Source organism: Pseudophryne corroboree, chromosome 1 (genome assembly GCF_028390025.1).
Source record: "Pseudophryne corroboree isolate aPseCor3 chromosome 1, aPseCor3.hap2, whole genome shotgun sequence".
In the NCBI taxonomy this organism is placed as follows: Eukaryota; Metazoa; Chordata; class Amphibia; order Anura; family Myobatrachidae; genus Pseudophryne; species Pseudophryne corroboree.
The window spans coordinates 562,862,687-562,887,023 of NC_086444.1; positions in this window are offsets into that span (position 1 = coordinate 562,862,687).

Genomic DNA, 24,337 nt, shown 5'->3' on the forward strand with positions numbered 1-24,337 from the left:
CGTGCAAGTCCGACGGTGGATGTCGCAGGTGACCCACAGGAGCACGCATCATAAGCTATATTGTGTGTACACACTAGACGATATCGTAGAAACCAAACAATATGAGTCGTATCGTCCGCGATATCGCCTAGTGTGTACGCACCCTTAGCTTGACACCAATAAAGGGTAATCTTTAACAAAACTGTACCCCACCATACTGATACTATCAAGAGTGCCCCGTACTTCCAAGGAGTGGGCGGCCAGAAGGACTGCAGTGGTTGGATGCAGGACTGGGGCGTAAGATGAGTATTGTGTTTTTGATTTTTTGTGTGTGTGTTAACAGCGCTACTACAGAGGGCATAACTACTAGGGGCATAACTACAGGGGACATAACTACATGGGGGCATAACTACAGGAGCATTACTACTGGGAGCAATTATACATGGAGCATTACCACTGGGGTCATTACTACAGGGGGCACTACCACACAGAGGCATTACCACTGGGGGCAATATTACACGGGGGGCATTACCAATGGGGGCACTACTAATGAGGGCATTGCATAGGGGGCTATTCATAGGGGACATCACTCCTAGGGACATAAGGGGTACTACTTCGGGGGGCATAGTATTTTTTCTTTTCTATTGTATTTAAAACCCATTCAGTGATATAAATAGATAAACTTATCCTGGAGGCAGGTGATAGAAAATCCCTGATAACAGACCTGTTTTCGCAAATTGCACCCACGAACACACATAGTGAAACTTATTCCGGATCCATGTGTTTTAGAGCAAAAATATGAGCTACAATTGAATTGCCTGATAATGACCATTGGGCAAAAATTGCGTTAAAAGCCTGGGTTTTTTTTTTACTGTAAAACTTAAGGGGCACAATTGAATTCCCCCATAATCTGAGTCAACAATGAAAATAAACAATATACTTAATAGCATGAATATATAAATGGATAAAGACAAAATAAAACCACAAATGAAATAAACAGTAAACAGTAAATGCTACAATAAACCGAACGGGGCGGAACTGCGTTAAGTCAGTTCCATGTGGAGATGGAACCAGTTCCGCCTCCTCCAGCTCACCTAACCCAATGTCAGACCAACGTGCAGAGAAATGCCAGGTGCCCGCTGAGATTGTGTTACCAGTGGGTGCCTGGCTCCCTTCCCACAGCGGCAGCCGGAGGCAGGAGCTCAGTCCTGAGCTCTAGCTTTGGGCAGTGTGTGGTGCTGTGCTATGGGAGAGACATCATGAGGTCTCTCCCATAGTTCCGAGGAGTTGTCTGGAAGCAGGAGCGGGGCTTGGTAGGTATTGGTGTTTTTGTGTGTGTGTGAGTGCTTTACCACGGGGGGCAAAACTACTGGGGGCATAACTATTGGGGCATAACTACAGGGGGCTAAATTACTGGGGGCATATCTACAGGGGCTATAACTACAGGGGGCATAACTACTGGGGACTAAACTACAGGGGGCATAACTACTGGGGGCATAACTATGGCGGCTAAACTACAGGGGGCTAAACTACATGGGGTTAAACTATTGGGGGCATTACCACTGGGGGACAAACTACTGGGGGCATAACCATTGGGGGCTAAACTACAGATGGCATAACTGCAGGGGGCTAAACTACTGGGGGCATTACCACTGGGGTCTAAACTACTGGGGGCAGAACTACGGGGGAATTACCACTAGGTGCTAAATTACAGGAGGCTAAACTACGGGGGGCATAACTACTGGGGGCTAAACCACTGGTGGCATAACTACAGGCAGCACTAAAACAGGGGCATTACCACTGGGGGAAATACTACACAGGGGCATTACCACTAAGGGCATTACTATTGGGGGCGCTACTAATGAAGGCATTGTATAAGGGGTATCACTCCTGGGTACCTAAAGGGCACTACTACTGGGGGCATTCCATAAGCAGCACCACTACTATGGGCTTTACATAAAGGGCACTACCACTGTGGGCACTACCACTACTGTGGGCATTGTATAAGGGGCACTACTGCTGTGGGCATTATGTGATTAGAGGTGCTGCTACTGTGGGAATTATGTGTATTAAGGGTGCTACTACTGTGGGCTTTGTGTATAAGGGGCACTAATGTGTGTCATAACATGAATAAAGAACACTACTATGTGGTGTAATGTGAATAAGATTGTGCTACTGTGCAGTATAATTTTAATTGGGGATACTACTGCGTGACCATGCACCTTTCTTTTTGAGACCATGCCCCTTTTTTGGGGCGTGCGATTGCTGCACATGCAATCTGTTTATTACATGGGCGCCAGGGGGTGGGGAGGTGAGTTCCAAAACCTCTCTAGGACCACTTTAAGCACTGCTTCCAATAAATGTATACATTTATGACCAAGGAGATACTGTAATATAAGTCCCGATCTTATTGTGTACAACAGTCCTATATTGGGATCGTTCTCCATCATGTGACAGAAAACCGGACCGGAGTTGCTGTTTGGGTATGCGGTTACCATCCAGGCTGTCGGGATCCCGGCAGTCAGGATACTGATTCCTGACGACCGGCAAAATGCAGGCAGTCGGAATATCGACAGAAGCCCGGAATTCACCTTTGGGTGATGGTCCACACTACCACACAAGGGGGAATATAATAGTGTGGTGACCTAAGGTCGCCACCTGGCCCAATGCGTAGCAAGCGCAGCGAGCCCAAGAGGGGACACACTGCACTTGCTGCCAGGATTCTGACCACCAGGATCCCGACCGCCAGGATCCCATACCGATCTCGCTGTATGTATAGCAGTGATGACTAAGATGTAGTAAGCGTGTGTCCTGCATCAGAAAAGGTATTTGGCCAGAAGCAGTAAACCTGTGGCTCATGTCAGAACAAAGTTAACTGGTTGCTCTAATGGCTAGTGTGTATCGGAATTCCTTGTGCCGTGACGTGCGTGGGTAAGTCTATCTGGAAGGTGCCAATGGAAACGTCCTTAGGCACCTTCCAGACAGACTTATCCACACACATCATGGCGTAAAGAATTCTGACACCCCTCCAGGAGCGTGAGTTTCAGTCTATTCAGCAGTCATGTTTATCTTAACTTTATATCACACAGCCAGAAAGCATTAACACTGTACTTGCATTACGACTGCAAGCTTACTACATTAGCATTCACGCCCGCTCCCTGTGACTCTGCGCCCATTCCCTTTCTAGTTACAGATAGTCTCAAGTCAGACTTGACACATAAAACAGATACAGATTGCAAAACGACAAGCATGCATAGAAAAAAATGTGAACCTAATCTAAACTGTACATTTAACACCAGAGTTGGACTGGTCCACAGGATACAGGGGAAACCCCTGGTGGGCCCCACTGCATGGCCCCCCATCTCCTCTGGGAATCGGGTTCCACACTCCACTTGAATTCTACATTATATTATTTATTAACAGTTTCTTATATAGTGCAGTATATTCCGTTGCGCTTTCTGGTGGCTGGCCACACCTCATCTTGAGACTGGCCACACCCTAAACATGGACCACTACCACTGCATCATCCCGGTTGGCCCTTCATGCCCAAGTCCGACGCTGCTTTACACTGAAGGGGAGATGTATCAAGGCTTTGAGAGAGTGGAGTTGTTGCTCAAAGCAACCAATCATCTTCTGTCATTTCTGTAGCACAGTCTTTGAAATAACAATTAGAAGCTCATTGGTTGCTTTGCCCAACTTCTCCACTTTATCTCTCTTCAAGGTTTGATACATCTTACTCTGACTCTCAATAAGGCCTATTATGAGAGTACACATGAGAGACCACTCCATATTGACTGTCCATCTACAGGGTCGTGAATACAAAGTGTGGGTCCGAGTGATAGAATAAACATGGCCACAACCCCGTTAGAAAAAAAAAAGAAATTACTATGCCTACTCCTCAGATTTTAGAATTACTCCCATAAATATGCTCTACTGCTCTGCTATAGATGACCTTTTTGAAGGTTTGCTTCTCCAGATTGGACTTCTCCAAGTCCTATTGCTACTATTTTACCTAGTGGTCCAAATTCTGATGAGAGGGGAAAAAAGCTGGTGGGGACAGGAGAGAGAGCAGGGTGGCAGTGGCAAACACAGGATTCTAAAGGGGGTTTCCAAATGCAATCCACAATCTACCACTCTTCAGAACATTGGAGCAAGAGCAGGAGTCTATGGTAAAACCCCCCCAGTAATGATCCTGAACACATGGTCTTTTTATACGGGTTGGGCTTGAGATGCCAGCACTTGGGATGCCAGCAGTCAAAATATCAACCGTGTCATCCCGATGTTGGGAAGCCCGACAGGGGCAAGATTAGTATACTTGCCTTCCCCACTCTTCCTGCAGCCTAAACCTAACCCTCCCTCCCCACCGAACCCTAGCTGTCTGAGTTGGTGCCTAAATTTCACTACCCCCCCTTCCCTTCCAGCAGCCTAAACCTATGCCCCCATGTGCGGCTTACCTGTCTGGCTGCCCGGCAAACCCTAAATTGGGATCCTGACGTGACCGGATCCCTTTTATACACTGGATACTGTGTTGAATACAATATTACTATTTAACACTATAAATCGTCTATAGTATAGGCTGCATCAAACATATTTAAATAACATAAATAAGTGGTCAGGAAAAGGTTAAACATACCATAATAAATACACAAACATAATATAATAAGCACTGCACTTTCTAGGCACAAATTCTCCCACCTCATGCTAAGGTGCCTGCCTCCTCTTCCTGGTAAGTACTCTCTGGTCCAGTGCACTGATTGAGGACTCAGATCCACACACCCAGCAGAAGAAGCTGCTATGACTGGGCATGTGCAGCAGCTCTGCTCTGTCCCTTAAACTGCATGATGGGACAGTAATCGTATTATATACCATTTGTCACAACTGAGGGCCTGAGCTGACGGGAGGCAGCCTCAGTTGTAGGGGCTGAGATGTAACGGAACCTGGGAGGTTGTATCAGACCCCTAGACATGTAAGTAACATGTAGAATAACTGCCCGAAGGCGTGACCACGACAACCAGGATAAAAGTCAATGATGTTTATTATGACAAACTCCGTAACACAGCAGCAGTAAAAGGAAACATAAAAGTCAACAGAGGATAAATACAATTCCTGGGTACTACAGGGTGGCAAGGGCCACAGGCACTGGTAGTGTGAGACAGTTCTTATAATCTTCTAGTTGGGAAGTCCTTACCAGGCCTGACTGTAGCAATGGAGAGAACCCAGGATCGTACCAGCTGATGTTCCAGGAAAGGCTGGGCTGCTGAAGGTAAAACGGCTGCTGTGGATACTGGCTGGAACCAGACTGTTGTTGGTACGGAGTGGATACTGGCTGGAACCAGTTAAATAATAAACGAACTTGAGAGCGATGAAATAATAATGAAGTTTGGAGTTTGAGAGCGGTGAAATAATAATACCGGTGGAGAGTGGTAAACTGCAGAAAGGACACCGGCCCTTTAAGAGAAGCTGTACACTGCTGGAAGCTGGGCTGGAAGCAGGTGATTGTTGTAGCTGGAAACAGGTGAGTCCAGAATGGATCGGAGAGTCAGGCTACACCGCAGATGGAATGCTGGTGCGGGTCTCTATAGCAGAAGTCTGGAGACAGGAGCTGGAACCTGGAAGACAACCACAGGAGAGAGACAAACTGGAACTAGGTTAGACAACCAAAGCACTGACGCCTTCCTTGCTCAGGCACAGCATACTTATACCTGCAGCAAGGAAGGGGTTGGCTAGGCAATTATGCAAATCAACAATACAGACAGCAGATTGGTGGAAATAATCAGATGACAAAATCCAAGATGGCTGCGCCCATGCAGACACTTGGAGGGAAGTTTGGTTTGTAATCCATGTGAGAATTGAAACAGTAATGGCGACGCCGGCCACAGGAGACAGGAGACGCCAGACTGACAAGCGCACATTTAACCACGCGGGCACAGCGGAGGCCGCGGCTGATGAAATCACCACTCTGACATTCTGCATGTGGAAACTCAGGAACAGCGGGATCCGGTCCTGGAACGCTGAGCCAGCCTTAGGAGGCATCTGAAGGGTAAGTAATGGCGTCCAGATACCCGGATCGTGACAGCACCCACCCGCCCTTTAGGAGTGGCACCAGGACACTTCTTAGGCTTTAAAGGAAACTTTGCGTGGAAATTTCGGACCAAGGCAGGAGTATGGACGTCTGAGGCATTGGTCCAAGAGCGTTCTTCAGGACCATAGCCCTTCCAGTCAATGAGGTATTGTAACTGACCGTAACGGAAACGTGAGTCCAAAATCTTGGCCACCTCGTACTCGACTCCCCGTTGAGTCTGAACTTTGGGAGCTGGAGGAAGTGCGGAATGAAACCGATTCAGGATCAGCGGTTTCAACAAAGAAACATGAAATGTCCTGGGTATTTTCAAGAAGGATGGTAACTGTAACCTGTAGGCAACAGGATTGATGACTTGTTCAATCTTGAAGGGTCCGATGTAGCGAGGTGCAAATTTCATGCTGGGAACTCTCAACCTCAAATTCTTCGTGGACAGCCACACACGATCACCCACCTTGAGAGCAGGAACCGCTCTACGCTTCCTATCGGCAAACTTCTTATACCTGAATGAGGCTTTAAGCAGGGCTGCGCGGATGTTCCTCCAGTTATTTGAAAACTGACGCAAGGTGACATCCACTGCTGGAACAGAAGTTGCGGGAAGCGGTTGGAATTCTGGGACTTTAGGGTGGAATCCATAATTAATGAAGAATGGTGTAGAAGAAGATGAGGAATGGTATTGATTGTTGTGGCTGAACTCGGCCCAAGGAAGGAGTTGAACCCAGTCATCTTGAGAGGAAGACACATATATACGGAGGAAGGCCTCCAAGTCCTGATTCACCCTCTCGGTTTGACCATTGGTCTGAGGATGGTAAGCCGTGGAAAACTTTAACTTGACTTGGAGGGCTTGACACAAACTTCGCCAAAATTTGGCTACAAATTGTACTCCACGATCCGAGATGATCTCTTCAGGAAGACCGTGAAGTCGGAAGATCTCTTGTATAAACACTTGAGCCAACTTGGAAGCTGACGGAAGACCGGTGAGAGGGATGAAATGTGCCATCTTGGTGAACCGGTCAACTACCACCCAGATGGTATTAAACTTGTTGCAGATAGGTAGATCGGAAACAAAGTCCATCGACAAATGGGTCCAAGGTCGACGGGGAACAGATAATGGAACCAGTTGCCCCGCAGGCGACTGGCGGGAGACTTTGTGTTGGGCACACTTTGGGCAGGAGGCAATAAATTCCATAACGTCCTTCTTCAGAGTTGGCCACCAGTAGGACCTAGAAATAAATTCAAGGGTTTTCTGAATGCCTGTATGTCCAGCAAAACGGGAAGCATGGGCCCAATGCATGAGCTTCTTCCTTAGAACTGGCTTAACAAAACTTTTCCCTGGTGGAGGCGTAGAGTCCATCCCTACCGTGGAGAATGCCAACGGATTAATAATAGGATGCTTGTCTGCAGACTCGGACTCATTTTCTTGCTCCCATGAGCGGGAAAGGGCATCGGCCTTACGATTCTGAGAACCCGGACAGAACTGGAGTTTAAAGTCAAACCTAGAGAAGAAAAGTGCCCATCTGGCCTGACGAGGATTCAGACATTGTGCGCCTTTGAGATATAAAAGATTTTTGTGGTCGGTAAGTATGGTGATTGAGTGGGAAGCTCCCTCCAACAGGTATCTCCACTCCTCCAGAGCGAGCTTGATGGCTAGCAACTCCTGATCGCCAATGGCATAGTTGCGCTCAGCTGGGGAGAACTTCCGGGAGAAGAAACTGCAAGGATGTAGATGTCCATCTTTGGCCCTCTGGGATAACACTGCTCCTACTCCAACGGAGGAGGCATCTACCTCTAAGATAAAAGGAGAGTCGGTGTCGGGCTGTTTCAGAACTGGTGCAGAGATGAACCGTTGCTTCAGAAGGTGAAAGGCCTGTGTAGCTTCCTCGGACCACTTGGACGGATTAGCACCTTTCTTGGTTAATGCAGTGATAGGCGCCACAATGGTGGAAAAGTCTCGTATAAATTTTCTATAATAATTGGCGAACCCTAAGAACCTCTGGACCCCTTTGAGGCTTAAGGGTATAGGCCAATTCTGGATTGCTTGGAGTTTCTCAGGATCCATCTCTAGTCCGGAACCGGACACAATGTAACCTAGAAACGGAATGGTTTTAACTTCAAACACACACTTCTCCAATTTACAATAGAGGTGATTGACACGGAGACGGGAAAGAACCTCTTTTACCCAGAAACGATTATCTTTGAGATTATTAGCAAAGATGAGGATGTCGTCTAGATAAACCACGACATGGCGGTACAAGATGTCCCTGAAAATCTCATTCACGAAGTGCTGGAAGACTGCTGGAGCGTTGCTCAATCCGAAGGGCATGACGAGGTACTCATAATGTCCGTCACGGGTGTTAAAGGCGGTCTTCCACTCGTCACCCTCACGGATTCGGATGAGATTGTAGGCACCCCTCAAGTCCAGCTTTGTGAAAATAGTTGCACCACTAACTCTATCAAAGAGCTCGGTAATCAGGGGCAAAGGGTATCGGTTCTTGACGGTAATGTCGTTCAGACCTCTGTAGTCGATGCACGGACGCAGACCACCGTCTTTCTTCTTAACGAAGAAGAAGCCTGCGCCGGCTGGAGAAGAAGATGGTCGGATGAAACCCTTCGCCAGGTTCTCTTTGATGTACTCTTCCATGGAGTGTGTCTCAGGCAGAGACAACGGATAAGTTCGGCCTCGCGGTGGAACCTTCCCTGGAATGAGGTCGATTGGGCAGTCCCATTCTCTATGAGGAGGAAGGATATCAGCAGAGGCTTTACTGAACACGTCCGTGAAGTCTTGATATGGAGGAGGCGGAACATCAGATGACCTGGGGAAGGAAGAACAAACAGGAAGAACTTTGGCTAAACAAGTCTCAGCACAGGAGGGACCCCATGCCAGTATTTGCGTAGTCGTCCAGTCAATTGATGGGTTGTGGAGACGGAGCCATGGAAGGCCTAAAACCACTGGATGTGTGGCTCTTGGAATCACTAAAAAAGAAATATACTCAGAATGAAGAACTCCCACTCTCAGACGAACTGGAAGAGTCCTTAAGGAAATGACTGCGTCAAAAATCTTGCTGCCATCCACGGCAGTCAAAGAGATGGACGAGGACAGTCTCTCGGTGGGTAGGGACCACCGTTTAACATAAGCTTCGGTTATGAAATTCCCAGCTGCCCTCAAGGAGGGCAATGACGTTCCTGTAACGTTGAGCAATTTGGAGCGACACTGGGAGGTTACAGTCATGAGGAGATGGAGAGGAGATCATTACTCCTAGCCGGCCCTCTCCTTGGCGAGCTAGGATCTGGAGTTTCCCGGACGTTTGGGACAGGCATTGATAGTGTGCGACGGAGCTGCACAGTAGAGACAGAGAGACTCAGAGAGACGTCTTCGGCGCTCAGCGGGAGATAGACGGGAACGACTAATTTGCATAGGCTCATCCTTGGATGGAGATGGTTGACGAGGAGGGGGAGCAGAAGATTTAGGAGTAGATGATCTTCCTTGCTCGGTTGCTCTCTCTCTGAAACGTAGATCAACCTTCGTGCAAAGAGAAATTAGCTCATCCAACTTAGAGGGCAAGTCTCTGGTAGCTAACTCATCCTTGATGCGTTCTGATAAGCCATGCCAGAATGCAGCATACAGGGCCTCGTCGTTCCATGCCAGTTCGGATGCCAGGATTTTAAACTGTATAAGATACTGTCCCACAGTACGTGTTCCCTGGCGTAAACGGAGAATCTCAGATGAAGCAGATGTTATCCGGCCTGGCTCGTCGAAGATGCGCCTGAATGTAGCTACAAAGTCAGTGTCACAACTGAGGGCCTGAGCAGACGGGAGGCAGCCTCAGTTGTAGGGGCTGAGATGTACCGGAACCTGGGAGGTTGTATCAGACCCCTGGACATGTAAGTAACATGAATAATAACTGCCCGAAGGCGTGACCACGACAACTTGGATAAAAGTCAATGATGTTTATTATGACAACTCCGCAACACAGCAGCAGTAAAAGAAAACGTAAAAGTCAGCAAAGAATAAATACAGTTCCTGGGTACTACAGGATGGCAGGAGCCACAGGGCACTGGTAGTGTGAGATAGTTCTTATGATCTTCTAGATGGAAAGTCCTTACCAGGCCCGACTGTAGCAATGGAGATAACCCAGGATTGTGCCAGCTGGTGTTCCAGGAAAAGCTGGGTTGCTGAAGATAAAACAGCTGCTGTGGATACTGGCTGGAACCAGACTGTTGTTAGCACGGAGTGGATACTGGCTGGAACCAGTTAAATAATAAATGAACTTGGGAGCGATGAAATATGAACTGAAATGTAGAACTTGAGAGCGGAGAAATAATAATACCGGTGGAGAGTGGTAAAGTGTAGAAAGGACACCGGCCCTTTAAGGGAAGCTGTACTCTGCTGGAAGCTGAGCTGGAAGCAGGTAATGTTGTAGCTGGAAACAGATGAATCCACAATGGATTGGAGAGTCAGGCTACACCGCAGGTGGAATGCTGGTGCGGGTCTCTATGGTGGAAGTCTTGAGACAGGAGCTGGAACCTGGAAGACAATCACAGGAGAGAGACAAACAGGAACTAGGTTTGACAACCAAAGCACTGACGCCTTCCTTGCTCAGGCACAGTGTATTTATACCTGCAGCAAGGAAGGGATTGGCTAGGCAATTATGCAGATTATCAATACTGAGAACAGATTGGTGGAAATGATCAGCTGACAGAATCCAAGATGGCTGCGCCCATGCAGACACTTGGAGGGAAGTTTGGTTTGTAATCCATGTGGTAATGAAAACAGTAATGGCGGCGCCGGCCACCGGAGACAGGAGGCGCCAGGCTGACAGATGCACATCCAACCACGCGGACACAGCGGAGGCCGCGGCTGACGTAATCGCCACTCAGACACTCTGCATGCAGAAGTTCAGGGACGGCGGCGGAGGCCGCGGGAGACGCCATGCCAGGTGTAATATGACGTTTACTGTGACAGCGTCCCAGAGTGACAGGAGAGGATACAGGAATGTACACATCAGGATAACAGATGGGATCCGGTCCTGGAGCGCTGAGCCAGCCTTAGGAGGCATCTGATGGATAAGAAATGGCGTCCAGATACCCGGATCGTGACAGTCAGTATAGGAGGATAGCAGGGGATCAGACTTCTCCCATAAAGGTGATGCCCAGTCAAGGGCTGAGCCACTGAGAAGGGAGATGATATAGGCAATTTTGGTACGGTCACTGAAGAAATTGCCAGGTAGAAGCTCAAAGTGGATTTCACATTGATTGAGAAATCCCCTGCAGAACCTTGGAGATCCATCAAATTTTGCTGGCGTTGGAAGATGAAGATGTGGACTGGAAATGGGTAAGGTGGGTGGGGTTACAGCTGGTGTCACTGTAGTGGACGCACCGGACGTGCCAGGTCCACGGAGGGTCGTTTGAATCCCATCCAGCCGTGTAGAGAGATCCTGGAGACAGCGGATGATGTGGCCCTGTGCAGCCTCCTGATGTTCAAGTCGGGCTGCCAGTTCTTGCATCGGCCTGGCCGCTTGATCCTGGTCTCCGGCTGGATTCATTAGGTCAGTGCTTACTGTCACAACTGAGGGCCTGAGCTGACGGGAGGCAGCCTCAGTTGTAGGGGCTGAGATGTAACGGAACCTGGGAGGTTGTATCAGACCCCTAGACATGTAAGTAACATGTAGAATAACTGCCCGAAGGCGTGACCACGACAACCAGGATAAAAGTCAATGATGTTTATTATGACAAACTCCGTAACACAGCAGCAGTAAAAGGAAACATAAAAGTCAACAGAGGATAAATACAATTCCTGGGTACTACAGGGTGGCAAGGGCCACAGGCACTGGTAGTGTGAGACAGTTCTTATAATCTTCTAGTTGGGAAGTCCTTACCAGGCCTGACTGTAGCAATGGAGAGAACCCAGGATCGTACCAGCTGATGTTCCAGGAAAGGCTGGGCTGCTGAAGGTAAAACGGCTGCTGTGGATACTGGCTGGAACCAGACTGTTGTTGGTACGGAGTGGATACTGGCTGGAACCAGTTAAATAATAAACGAACTTGAGAGCGATGAAATAATAATGAAGTTTGGAGTTTGAGAGCGGTGAAATAATAATACCGGTGGAGAGTGGTAAACTGCAGAAAAGGACACTGGCCCTTTAAGAGAAGCTGTACACTGCTGGAAGCTGGGCTGGAAGCAGGTGATTGTTTGAGAGCGGTGAAATAATAATACCGGTGGAGAGTGGTAAACTGCAGAATGGACACCGGCCCTTTAAGAGAAGCTGTACACTGCTGGAAGCTGGGCTGGAAGCAGGTGATTGTTGTAGCTGGAAACAGGTGAGTCCAGAATGGATCGGAGAGTCAGGCTACACCGCAGATGGAATGCTGGTGCGGGTCTCTATAGCAGAAGTCTGGAGACAGGAGCTGGAACCTGGAAGACAACCACAGGAGAGAGACAAACTGGAACTAGGTTAGACAACCAAAGCACTGACGCCTTCCTTGCTCAGGCACAGCATACTTATACCTGCAGCAAGGAAGGGGTTGGCTAGGCAATTATGCAAATCAACAATACAGACAGCAGATTGGTGGAAATAATCAGATGACAAAATCCAAGATGGCTGCGCCCATGCAGACACTTGGAGGGAAGTTTGGTTTGTAATCCATGTGAGAATTGAAACAGTAATGGCGACGCCGGCCACAGGAGACGCCAGACTGACAAGCGCACATTTAACCACGCGGGCACAGCGGAGGCCGCGGCTGATGAAATCACCACTCTGACATTCTGCATGTGGAAACTCAGGAACAGCGGGATCCGGTCCTGGAACGCTGAGCCAGCCTTAGGAGGCATCTGAAGGGTAAGTAATGGCGTCCAGATACCCGGATCGTGACACCATTGCTATTGTTGTCATACTTTGAGCCACTTACCAGGAGGAGGGGGCTTTCCAGGCATCTAGAAATCCTCCGAGTTTACCTATGGCGTGGGGTAGGGTGGAGTAAAGGAAGAATTGTGGGGGTTGGGGTGTCTATAAGGTAATGGGATTTGTGATGGGCTCCCTTCCTGTTTCACTTGTACTGGGCAGCAAAATTTCTTAGGTCAGCCTTGGGTCCCTCTAAACAGATGTCCATATTCCGACAGCAGCATCCCGCCTACCAGATTGCCGGCAGCATGGCTAGCGTAAAGAGTCCCCTAGCGGTCTCACTATGCTCACCGCGCTCGTCACAGGATATATTCCCATGCTATAGGTGTCATGGACATCCACGAGTGGGAATAGTCCTGTTTTGCCTGGATTCCGGCTGGTGGCATTGACAGCAGTCGGGATTCCGGCGTCCGTATCTTGACCGTCGGGATCCCGATAGCCGGCAAATTGAACGAATCCCCTCTAAGCGTATAGTTTATAGTACTATTTGAGAAACCTTTGAGTGGTAAAATACACATGAAATCATGTTTCCTGGACTTTAATGTCATTGTCTTTCATTGTTCCACCACCTGATCCTCTTTCTTTCAGCTAGACATAAACATTGCTTTCTTTTCAACCAAATCCCTGATCACTCCAGGGGGGGTTTACTGTAGATAGACTTGACAGCTCTCTATCTTATTAATGCATTTTACATCCATGGTATTTAATACATCTTATACAGTATGGCAATAACATCTGTTACACAGATGTGCCTCTTATTGTTTTTTCTCCTTTTCTTTGTCTTATTATCAATTACATCTGCCTCATGTGCATCCTTTTTATTAAATAGCGAGAGTTCTTTTCTTCTTTTTTTTTGTATGGGTATAAAACAAACCAAGCTACAGTATGTCTAAAATGTGATTATGGGGGTTATTCAAGTTTGTTGGCAAACCAAAAAAGTGAGCAATTGGGCAAAACCATGTTGCACTGCAAATGGGGCAGATGTAATATGTGCAGAGAGATTTAGATTTGGGTGAGTTATATTGTTTCTGTGCAGGGTAAATACTGTCTGCTTTGTTTTTACACTGCAATTTAGATTCCAGTTTGAACACGCCCCACCCAAATCTAACTCTTTCTGCACATGTTACATCTGGCCACCCTGTAGTGTACATGGTTTTGCCCAATTGCTAACTTTTTTGGTTTGCTAACAACTCTGAATAAGGCTGTATGTGCCTTATTCAGGTCGCATCGCAAACGCAATTCGACTGCAATTTTGGCAATCGGGCCACAGTGCGCCCAGCACAGGGCTAGCCCGCCCTGCATGTCAGTCCCTGCCCCATCGCACAAGTACAAAAGAATCGCACAGCGGTGATGCTTTTGTACTTCAGGAGTAGCTCCCAGCCAGCGCAGCTCCTGTGCGCTAGCTGGGAGCTACTCGTCGCTGCACGGGTCGCAGTGGCTGCGTGTGACGTCACACAGCCACCACGGCCCGCCCTCCAATGGTCCGGGTACACTTGCTTTGCCTGGACTGCGCCCCCTAAACGCCGCCGTCCCACCCCCTCCTGCCCAGCGACCACCTCTGCCTGTCAATCAGGCCGAGGCGATCGTAGGGCTACGACAGCCTGTCTGCACAGCACCGATCAGGTCTGAATCAGCCCCTAAGTCAAGTTAACGCTTAGAATAAATGATCAAAAAGTTGGGTAAAGAAGTTCAGAGTTGTTGCTGATTAGCCTGTTATCAGTATGAGAATTTACTAGGGGATGAAATGTGATGTTTATTGTTTAGATTTGTTTTGCATTTCTAGATTTTATACTTTCAGGTATCTTGGCTTGTTTGTGAGTCCTAAATATGTATTCAACTGTATATGTATTTTTTAGTAATCGCACCAAATATATACTCAAACTAAAAACAAATACCTAAATTCCTTACTCTGTTTTGCATTCCTTAAATTGTTGCACTTTAATAGTAAATATTATTTTTATTTTTATTTTTATTACACTTTATTTATAGGGCGCCTCAAGTGGTTCTTGAACTAATCTATCTTTCAGTCAACCTTAATGCTGTCCAATTTTCTAAAAATCACAACATACAGTCTTATCTGCCATCACTCTATGTCAGTTATATTTTTGGAAACCCTCAGACTAGTATAAGTATCCCTTTGTGTGTGTCTACATCTCTGCTTTTCTCTTGTTCACTCTAGACTACCTGCTCATTACCTTTTTGTCACCCATTCTCTGCATGCCACTATTACTAGCTTACAAACTCTTGATAATATACTAAAAGCTGCTCTATCTTATGGTGTTCTGTATTTCACACACAACCCTTGCTTATATAGTTGGTTGCCTTTGTGAATTTAAAGAAAAAAGAATAATTTACTGTTAGTGATTAATCTCCCTCAACCAATCTCTTCTCACTGTTATAGGCCCTACACACTTGGCGATGTGCCGCCGAGCTGCCCGACCGCCGATACGGGCGAAGGGCGACCCGGCGGCGGGGGGGCAGTGACGGGGGGAGGCTCTGTAGACTTGCAGGCAAATATGGACGATCTCGTCCATATTAGCCTGCATGCACAGCCGACATAGCACCAGCGATGAACGAGCGCGGGGCCGCGCATCGTTCATCGCTGGAGCCTCCACACTGCACGATATGAACGTTATCTCGTTCATTAATGAACGAGATCGTTCATATCGTGCAGTGATATCGGCATGTGTGTAGGGCCCATTATACTTGCAATTTCAGCTTTTTTGATCCAATGTCTCTTGACTCTACATTTTGATCTATACCTAATTACACTCTTATCTCTCCTTTATACACATTAACACAAACTTGCTTTGTCAAGACTCAAGCACAAAACTCAAACCCCCAGCATTGGTCTAATAAGTAAGCACATGTTCTCTGTGTATGACATCACTTTGCAGAATTATTCTGAAGAAAACCCAAACCTCTTTCTAATATATTACATTTTTATATATATTTAAAAATATATTGTTGCATGCTTTATTTTGTTTCTCTAACAATCTAAGCATAGTTATTTCATGTCAATAATTAACATATTCAAATCGGGAAGGTATCAGGATCTTGGAATACCGACAGCGACATCCCAACACGTAGAATCCCATCACCTGCTAGGTAAGTAGTCTAACCCTAACCCCCTACCCCCTTAACCCTCCCTACCTGCAGCCTAACCTTAACGTCTTCCCACTCAGCAGCCTAACCCTCTCTTTTTGTTGCCTAACCCTAACCCTCCCCCAGCCTACCCCTAACCTTCTCCCCTCTCTGCAGCCTACCCCTAACCCTCCCTCTAGTGCCTAAGCCTAACCTCCTCCCCCAGCCTAACTCTAACCCTCCCCAGTATACTTACAATCGGGTTGCCGGCAGTTAGGATTATGGCGCTGTCACTGTGATCAATGACCGGTATCGGTCTTCTGACCAGTGTTGGGACTCCGGAGTCAGTATCCTGTCTGCCAGCCTCCCAAATGCCAGTACAGTAACCGGATCCCCACAAATAAAATTGTCTACTTTGGCCTACTCATACCACACTGCACACATCTGCAGATTACTTTCTATACCAATAGAATCCATGAATAGAGAAATGTCAATTGCGTACTCCCCTTTTCACTTTCCATTTAATTCCCAACAGAACTGAAGAGTAATTGGGTTAGGACGGTACCTGTTCTTCTTAAGGTCTAGAGCATTCCTTATTCTAAACCTTATTCTTTTGAGATCTGTATCACCTACCCTAGATCCCATTATTAGTCATTCTAATTTATTGAAGTTCTACCAAGTTTGAATTATAACTCCCAGTATCCAAAAATCTTTCTTGATCCCTGTTTTTTGCACTTTACTGCTAAAGCATTTGAGCACCTAACAGCTAACAGCTATACAGTGAATGTAATTCGTCACTACCAATAAACAGTGTTATCCTCTCTCACTGGATTTCCCATGCATCACTCATAAGAACTATTCAACATCTTACACTGTGTCGCTCTGTTTACTTTCACGTTTTCCAGTCATTTGGGATCAAAAGCACTGCTGTTTCTTAGATTCTTGTTATATCAGTAAACTTTGTCATTATCAAACATTGTGATGCCTAATGCTTATGAATACCTTCAAGATCTTAATCTTCAACCCTCACCCTGATCTTGTAGTTTAATTAGCCATTAACAGTGGACACCTTCTTCATTGTGTCAGTTGCATAACTAGAAATTTTTCTCCCCCAAGCCAAAATAATTTCTTGTGCACTCCCCCACAATTGCCATTAGAAAAGTGATGAATTTGCACGCGCCCACAAAAAAGGGTGTGGTCTTGCTATAAGGAGCATGGCTTCACTAAGAAGGGTGTGGCATTGCAGGAAAAGACTACTTTATAGTTTATACCCAAGTTTTGCAATCTGCACGCCCAGACATTGGCCACCACAGGAAAAAAAAATCCTGATTCATGTCCCTTAGATTATTTGTCATTTTTCCTCCTTCCAGTAATGCCCCTAACACATTATACCACACAACGCAATGGTCCTTGAACATTTTGCCACGCACCATAATACCTATTACACAATATGCCACACAGCATAATGCCCTTGACACATTATGCAACACACCGTAATGCTTGTGACACATTATGCCACACCCCGCAATGCCCATTATACATTATGCCACACACCATTATACCTATGGTACATTATGCTACACAACACAATGGCCCTCACACATTATATTACATACCGCAATGCCCATGATACAGTATACCACACACCGTAAAGCCTGCAATGTCTGTGATACATTATGCCACACACCGCAATGTCCGTGATACATTATGCCACACACTGCAATGCCCATTACACATTATGCCCCACAGTAAGGCTTCTAATTACTTTTAAATTGCTTACTCATTGCCAGGGATTTCATGTTCTTGGTTCCATATACATTGCCAGGGGCTTTTATGCTCAGGGTGTCATGCTTGTTGCCAGGGGCTAATGCTTGTTGTAAGGGGTATCATGCATATGGTGTTATGCTCATTGTCAGGGGGTACTGCTTGTTGCTTGGGGTTTCATGCGCTGGGTGTCATGCTCATTACCAGGGGGTAATGCTTGTTTTCTGGTGTTCCAAGCACTGAGTGTCATGCTCATTGCCAGGGATTTCATGCGCTGGGTGTGTAATGTTCATTGTCCAGGGGTAATGCTTGTTGCCAGGGGTTTCATGCGCTGGGTGTGTAATGCTCATTGCCAAGGGGTAATGCTTGTTTCCAGAGGTTTAATGCGCTGGGGATGTAATGCTCATTGCCGAGGAGTAATGCTTGTTGCCAGGGGTTTAATGCACTGGGTGTGTAATGCTTGTTGCCAAGGGTAATGTTTGTTGCCAGAGGTTCCATGCCTTGGGTGTGTAATGCTCATCACCAAGGGGTACTGCTTGTTGCCAGGGGTTTCATGTGCTGGATGTGTAATGCTTGTTGCCAAGGGGTAATGCTTGTTGCCATGGGTTTCAAGCGCCAGGTATGTAATGCTCATTGCCAAGCAGTAATGCTTGTTGCCAGGGGTTTAAGGATGCCACAGCATCTATCTCCTCCATGGCGGTGGCCATTTTGGGAGGGACATTTACCAGATTGACATGTGGATGACTAGTCCGCATGTCAATCTGTACTGAATCAGCGGTGGCACCCCTGCAGCCCCGCGCCTCCAAGCCTACACAGTGGCTGTTGGGGTGGTAGTTATGCCACTGTCTCTTCATACTATACTGGCTTCTTCACTTTCTTTCAATAGTCACTATAAAAGATTCACAAAACAATATATTGTGCACCTTTTTTGGTTATACAGCTACTAACAAGCTACCACTGTTATCTTCTATCTGGTTAACCGACCTTCCACTGTGTTCCCTGAGGGGAAATTAGTGGGTGGGACAATTTTGATAGTCGTTCCTTAGCGGTGACTGTGTCAGGGACTGTGTGGAAAGTGACACAGATCCTCTGGCACCAACACAAAAACCATGCAGGGCCGGTTCTTGCCCTTGTGGTGCCCCGTGCAAAATGATAGGGGCATGGCTTCATACGGGGCATGGTCAGTTACGCCCCTATTTGTGCCCCCTGTAGCGCCGCTGGAAGAGAAAAAAATAATAATGTATACTTACTATCCTTGCTCCTGATTCCAGACCGCTGCAGACAGCCGCCGGCACCGCTCCTCTCCTCGGATCAGCATAGACACTAGAGGTCAATTGTGACCCCTAGCGTCTGTGCCACAATGCTGTGCGGTGCGCGATGACATCATCGCGCACCACACAGCAACGGTCCCCTCCACAAAGGGAAACTAGACGCGTGGCGTCTGGTTCCCTTCACAGCGGGGGACCAGCCCCCCGCTGGTCCCCCGAGGGGCACAGTAGCGAATCTTGCCATGGTGCGGCACCCTCCAGATGGCGCCGGCGCCCTCCGGAAGGCGGCGCCCTGGGCAAAAGTCCTGCTTGCCCGTGGCAAAATCCGCTACTGCAACCATGATTAGATGGACATTCTGAGCAACCATCGGTTTGTAAGGACATGTCTGCAGCAGTAAAAAGGGTTAAAGATGGGGAGCTGTGATATAACTAGGGGCTTAGCAACAGGCATCACTGAATGGAAATGTCAAAATCTGTGAGTTTTCTGGACTTGGAACAAGATCCGAAGTCTGTATGTTGAAAACTAGGAGGTTTCATGAATGTTCTCTTCATACATAAAATCAAACTTGCTTATTAATAATGACAAAACCGGTAGAGATCTGAGAGGGAACAATGAAACAGTCACTGATTACCAGTAGAGACTGGCAAATATTAACATGGGGACTGCAGAGAGTGCCAGTACAGACCTAATGTTGAAAGTCTATGAGAATAAGTGACAGCCAGTCTTAGCACTGGAGTAAATGGGAAAAAACACTCTGTATAATGGTTGCTCAGCAGCACATAGTATTCTGGAATTGTGTAGAGCAGCAACAGAGTGGACTAACCAGGAATGCACTGGCAAGTAGTGAATGGCACTGGGTGAATCACAGAAACACACTGGAACTTTGGAGACACACCCAGCAGTAGTACTTGAGAGGTTATTCAGTAAGAAATGCAGATTCTGCTAAAAAGCAGAATCTACAGTCCTTTCTATCGCACGCTGGGGGCCGCCCATCTGTAAGGCAAGTCCGCCCAGCATACAAAATGGCCTTCCCAGTGGACGACCCCCTGCAGCCACAGCTAGGCTGCATATGCAGGTGGTGCTCTTCCATTTTTTTGATCGGAGCGGCTGTGTGTGACATCACGCAGCCGCCCTGAAAACGCTGCTGCCCCGCCCCCATTTTACCAGCATCATCCCTGCAACTCTCCGTCAATGCCACCCCTGAACGCCTCTGCCTGTCCATCAGGCAGAGGCATTTGCAGTGCATTGGCTGCACGCGCAGGACAAGACCTGCGCATTCACACTAGCGCCACCAGCGGGGTTATTGCGGTCGCATTGATTAGCGATGTAACCTGAATAACCTCCATGGAGCACAACAGGAACCCACTGGAAACTGTGAGAGCTCTTAGTAATTATGGCTGGCACTTGGAGTATAACAAAAGCACACTGGAAACTGTGAGAGTGCTCACAACTAATGACTAGCGCTTGGTGCTTCACAGGAACACACAGGAGACTGTGGAGAACACTCAGTTAAACTGGTTGAATATTTGGAGCACAACAGGCAGGGCCGGCGCCACCACTAGGCAGCTTTAGGCAGCTGCCTATGGGCGCCGGCCACTTGCGGGCGGCAGCTCACGCTGCCGATGAATGCTTATGACGAGAATTACTGCGGAGAGGAGCGGAAGACAGTTGCTATAGCAACTGTAACAATATCCGGCAGGGCGCTGCTTACTCTATATGCATAGCGCCGCTGCCGATGGGGTCCGTACTGTCACTCACACTGTCCGTGCTGGCGGCTGATAACAGTTGGGCGGCTGCGCGCCGCGGCATCCCTTTAGTACGGACAGTGTGAGCGGCTGTGTGTAACCCGTCGGCAGCGGCTCTATGCACAGAGTAAAGGTGTGTACACACGGTAAGATATTTTCTTCCGATTCTGACTATATAGTCAGAATCGGAAGAAAATATAGTGCAGATCGCAAGGTGACAGTCACCTTGCGATCCCGATCCGATGCCGATGCGCGGCCCCGCGCGGTCGGCATCGGAAGAAAAAATAGGCTGTGCAGGCAAGTCAATCCTGACTATCTCTATAGAAGAGATAGTCAGGATTGAAATCGCACATAGCCAGCATCGCAAGCACAGTTATTATGTGCTTGCGATACTGGCTAAGTGCCGACCCGGCCCCCTGTCGCACGGTGAGAATCGGATAAGTCCGAATCTCACCGTGTGTATGCACCCTTAGAAGCAGTGCTGCCGGATATTGTTACAGTTGCTATAGCAACCGTCTTCCGCTCCTCTCCGTGGTAACGCCTGTCATACTCCCGCCCCGCACCACAAAAACAGACTGCCAATTATAAGAACTTCACTAATTGTATAAAGGATCAGGGTGGGGGTGCAGTAAATTTATACAGTATAGTCAAGGGGGGTGGGGGTGGAAATTTAAATATATAAAAGGTAGAGAGGTTGCTGGAAGGGGGAAAATAATTATATATATATATATATATATATATATAAATACACTAGTTACCGGCCCGTCAAAATGACGGAACATCGTAACAGTAATGTCAGTGTCGGTGGCTGTGTGCACCATATAGTCACCGCAAGCACGCAAAACACTTTAATTCCCCCTGCACAGATGAGGAGCAGCATTGGTATTTTATCACATAGTGGGTGTGTATATATATATATATATATATATATATATATATGTATATAGAGTGGTCGAAGTGGGCCGGTATGCGGCGGTATGGCATACCGGCACTTCTCCACAGACCAGGAAGTTTTTTTTTTTTTTTTAATCAACCCCTGCTATGGCCGATCGTGCTCATGTTCTTCCCACTGCTGCTCCACAGCAGTTACAGCGGACACACACTCCCCCTTCCCTCCTCCAGCAGCCGCTCGCGCAGAGTGCCTCGATTCCTCCAATTACTCAACCGGGCGGCCGCGTCACCACGGGGCTGCATAGAAGCTGGCGCTCGGATCCTCCTGCTGCCGGACTCCTCTTCGGGCTGTGCCAGGGTCCATGCCGCGGGACTCCTTTGTTGACAGTGACACCCTGCAGCTCAAGCTAAGGTTGACGACATGGTGGTGGTGAGTGACTGCTGGAGAGCCCTGTGCCCTCCTGCCCCCCCATTCCCCATGTGTGTGGACCCTGCCTCTGTGTATGACACCTTGTGCCCCCCTGCCCCCCCCCGCTGCCTATGTGTGTGTGTCACCCAGTGCTCCCCTACCCTTGTTGCCCTGTGTGATGACAACCTGTGCCCTTATGGTGCTCTGTACACCCCCTGCGTGTGTGACACCCTGTCCCCCATGTTTCGTCTCATACCGTGTGCTATAATGTGAATTTCAGCTCATTCTGTGTGCTATATTGTTAATTTTGGCTCATACCATGAGCTATATTGTGAATTTCGGCTCATACCGTGTGCTATAATGTGAATTTCGAACTCATACCGTGTGCTGTAATGTGAATTTCGGCTCATACCGCGTGCTATAATGTGAATTTCATCTCATACCATGTGCTATAATGTGACTTTCGTCTCATACCATGTGCTATAATGTGATTTTCGTCTCATACCATGTGCAATAATGTGAATTTCGTCTCATACTGTGTGCTATAATGTGAATTTCGGCTCATTCTGTGTGCTATAATGTGAATTTCGTCTCATACTGTGTGCTATAATGTGAATTTTGGCTCATTCCGCGTGCTATAATGTGAATTTCATCTCATACCATGTGCTATAATGTGACTTTCGTCTCATTCTATGTGCTATAATGTGAATTTCGTCTCATACCGGTTGCTATAATGTGAATTTTGGCTCATACTGTGTGGTATAAAAGTGAAAGGGGCATCAGTACTAGATTGTATAAGGGATCCTACTACACTGAAGGACACCCCCCCCCCTAAGTTGCCCTGGGCCACCTGAAGGCTTAATCCAGCCCTAGTCTAGCAGTTCTTGCGCACCCTGGGTAGAACACCTGTAGCATTACAGCAGCAATCTGTCCTGAAGTTCCCACTTAAGGCCCATACACACTGGGTGATTTTGAGCTGAAAGCAGCTTACTTTTGGTGTGTTGAGCTGCTTTCAGTTCAAAACCGCCCAGTGTATATGCCCCAGCGATGAGCGGTGAGCGCTGAAGCGCACTCCCACTTCATCGCTGGTATTACCAGTAGATGAACGGCGGGGTGAGCGGCTTTCCATAGTGTCCTGCTATGCCCAGTGTGTATGCACTTTAAGAGTCAGCTGGATGGGATGTAATAGATAAAACCTGTTTCCTGGGTTTTACTGCATATCCTGTATGTATTAAGACTTGGTGTGTGGTTTGGGGGGGGGGGCAGCAGGCTGAAATTTTGCCTAGGATGCTGAGAAACCTTGCTCCGGCCCTGACAACAGGAACACACTGGAAACTGAGAGAGCACTCAGTAGGGACTACATACGTAATCCCGCCAGGCGGGATGCCCACTGTCAGTATCCCGACAGAATCATTCTGCACGGCAGAATGCAGGCAGCGGGGCAAGTGGTACGAGATTTGATAGTCCATTGCTGCTCAAGGTATTTTTCATCACTGAATACTCTATGCCTTCTCTTCTCTTTTCCTGCAATCTGCCGCTGACCACATTGTTTTGTTCTTCAATTCTTCTCTTTCCTGTCTCTCTTTGTTCCTTTCTGTGTACTCTGTTTCTACGAATTCCCTTTCTTCTCCTACTATTTATAGTATATCCTTCTCTTATCCACTCCACTTTCTGCCTCTCCATTCCTATTACTGCCTTGCAATCACATTCCCTTATGTCCTCAATTATTTTCTGACAATAAAAGGCAATATTGGCTATAATTACATGTATGGTTTCTACTCACAGCCAATGGTTCATCTTTCTCAAAAAGCGCACATCCTTGCTTGTAATTGACTCCTAAAAGTAGGCATGCAGTCTTGTTTACAATGACCTCTATTACACTTTGAACATATTACAGCTGGATGGCGAGTAGTGCTAAAGTACTGAACTGTAATATCTATAGTTCTGTATTTGTACATCCTACACCATGAACTGTTCTTTGCAGGGTAGCACACAAATAACATATAATACTAGCTTTACCGTTTTCAACATTATACAGTGCTTGTGCATTTGTTGATTGATGTAGTCTGCAAATAAAAAAACAACTTCTTAGTAATCTGATCAACTTATTCTGTATTTGTATTTTATTCTGTATTTTTCCCCAAGATTTGCAATGCATGGGTATGGGTTACCAGCTGTTAGGATGCCGGCAGTTAGAATACCAACTCCGGCATCCCGAC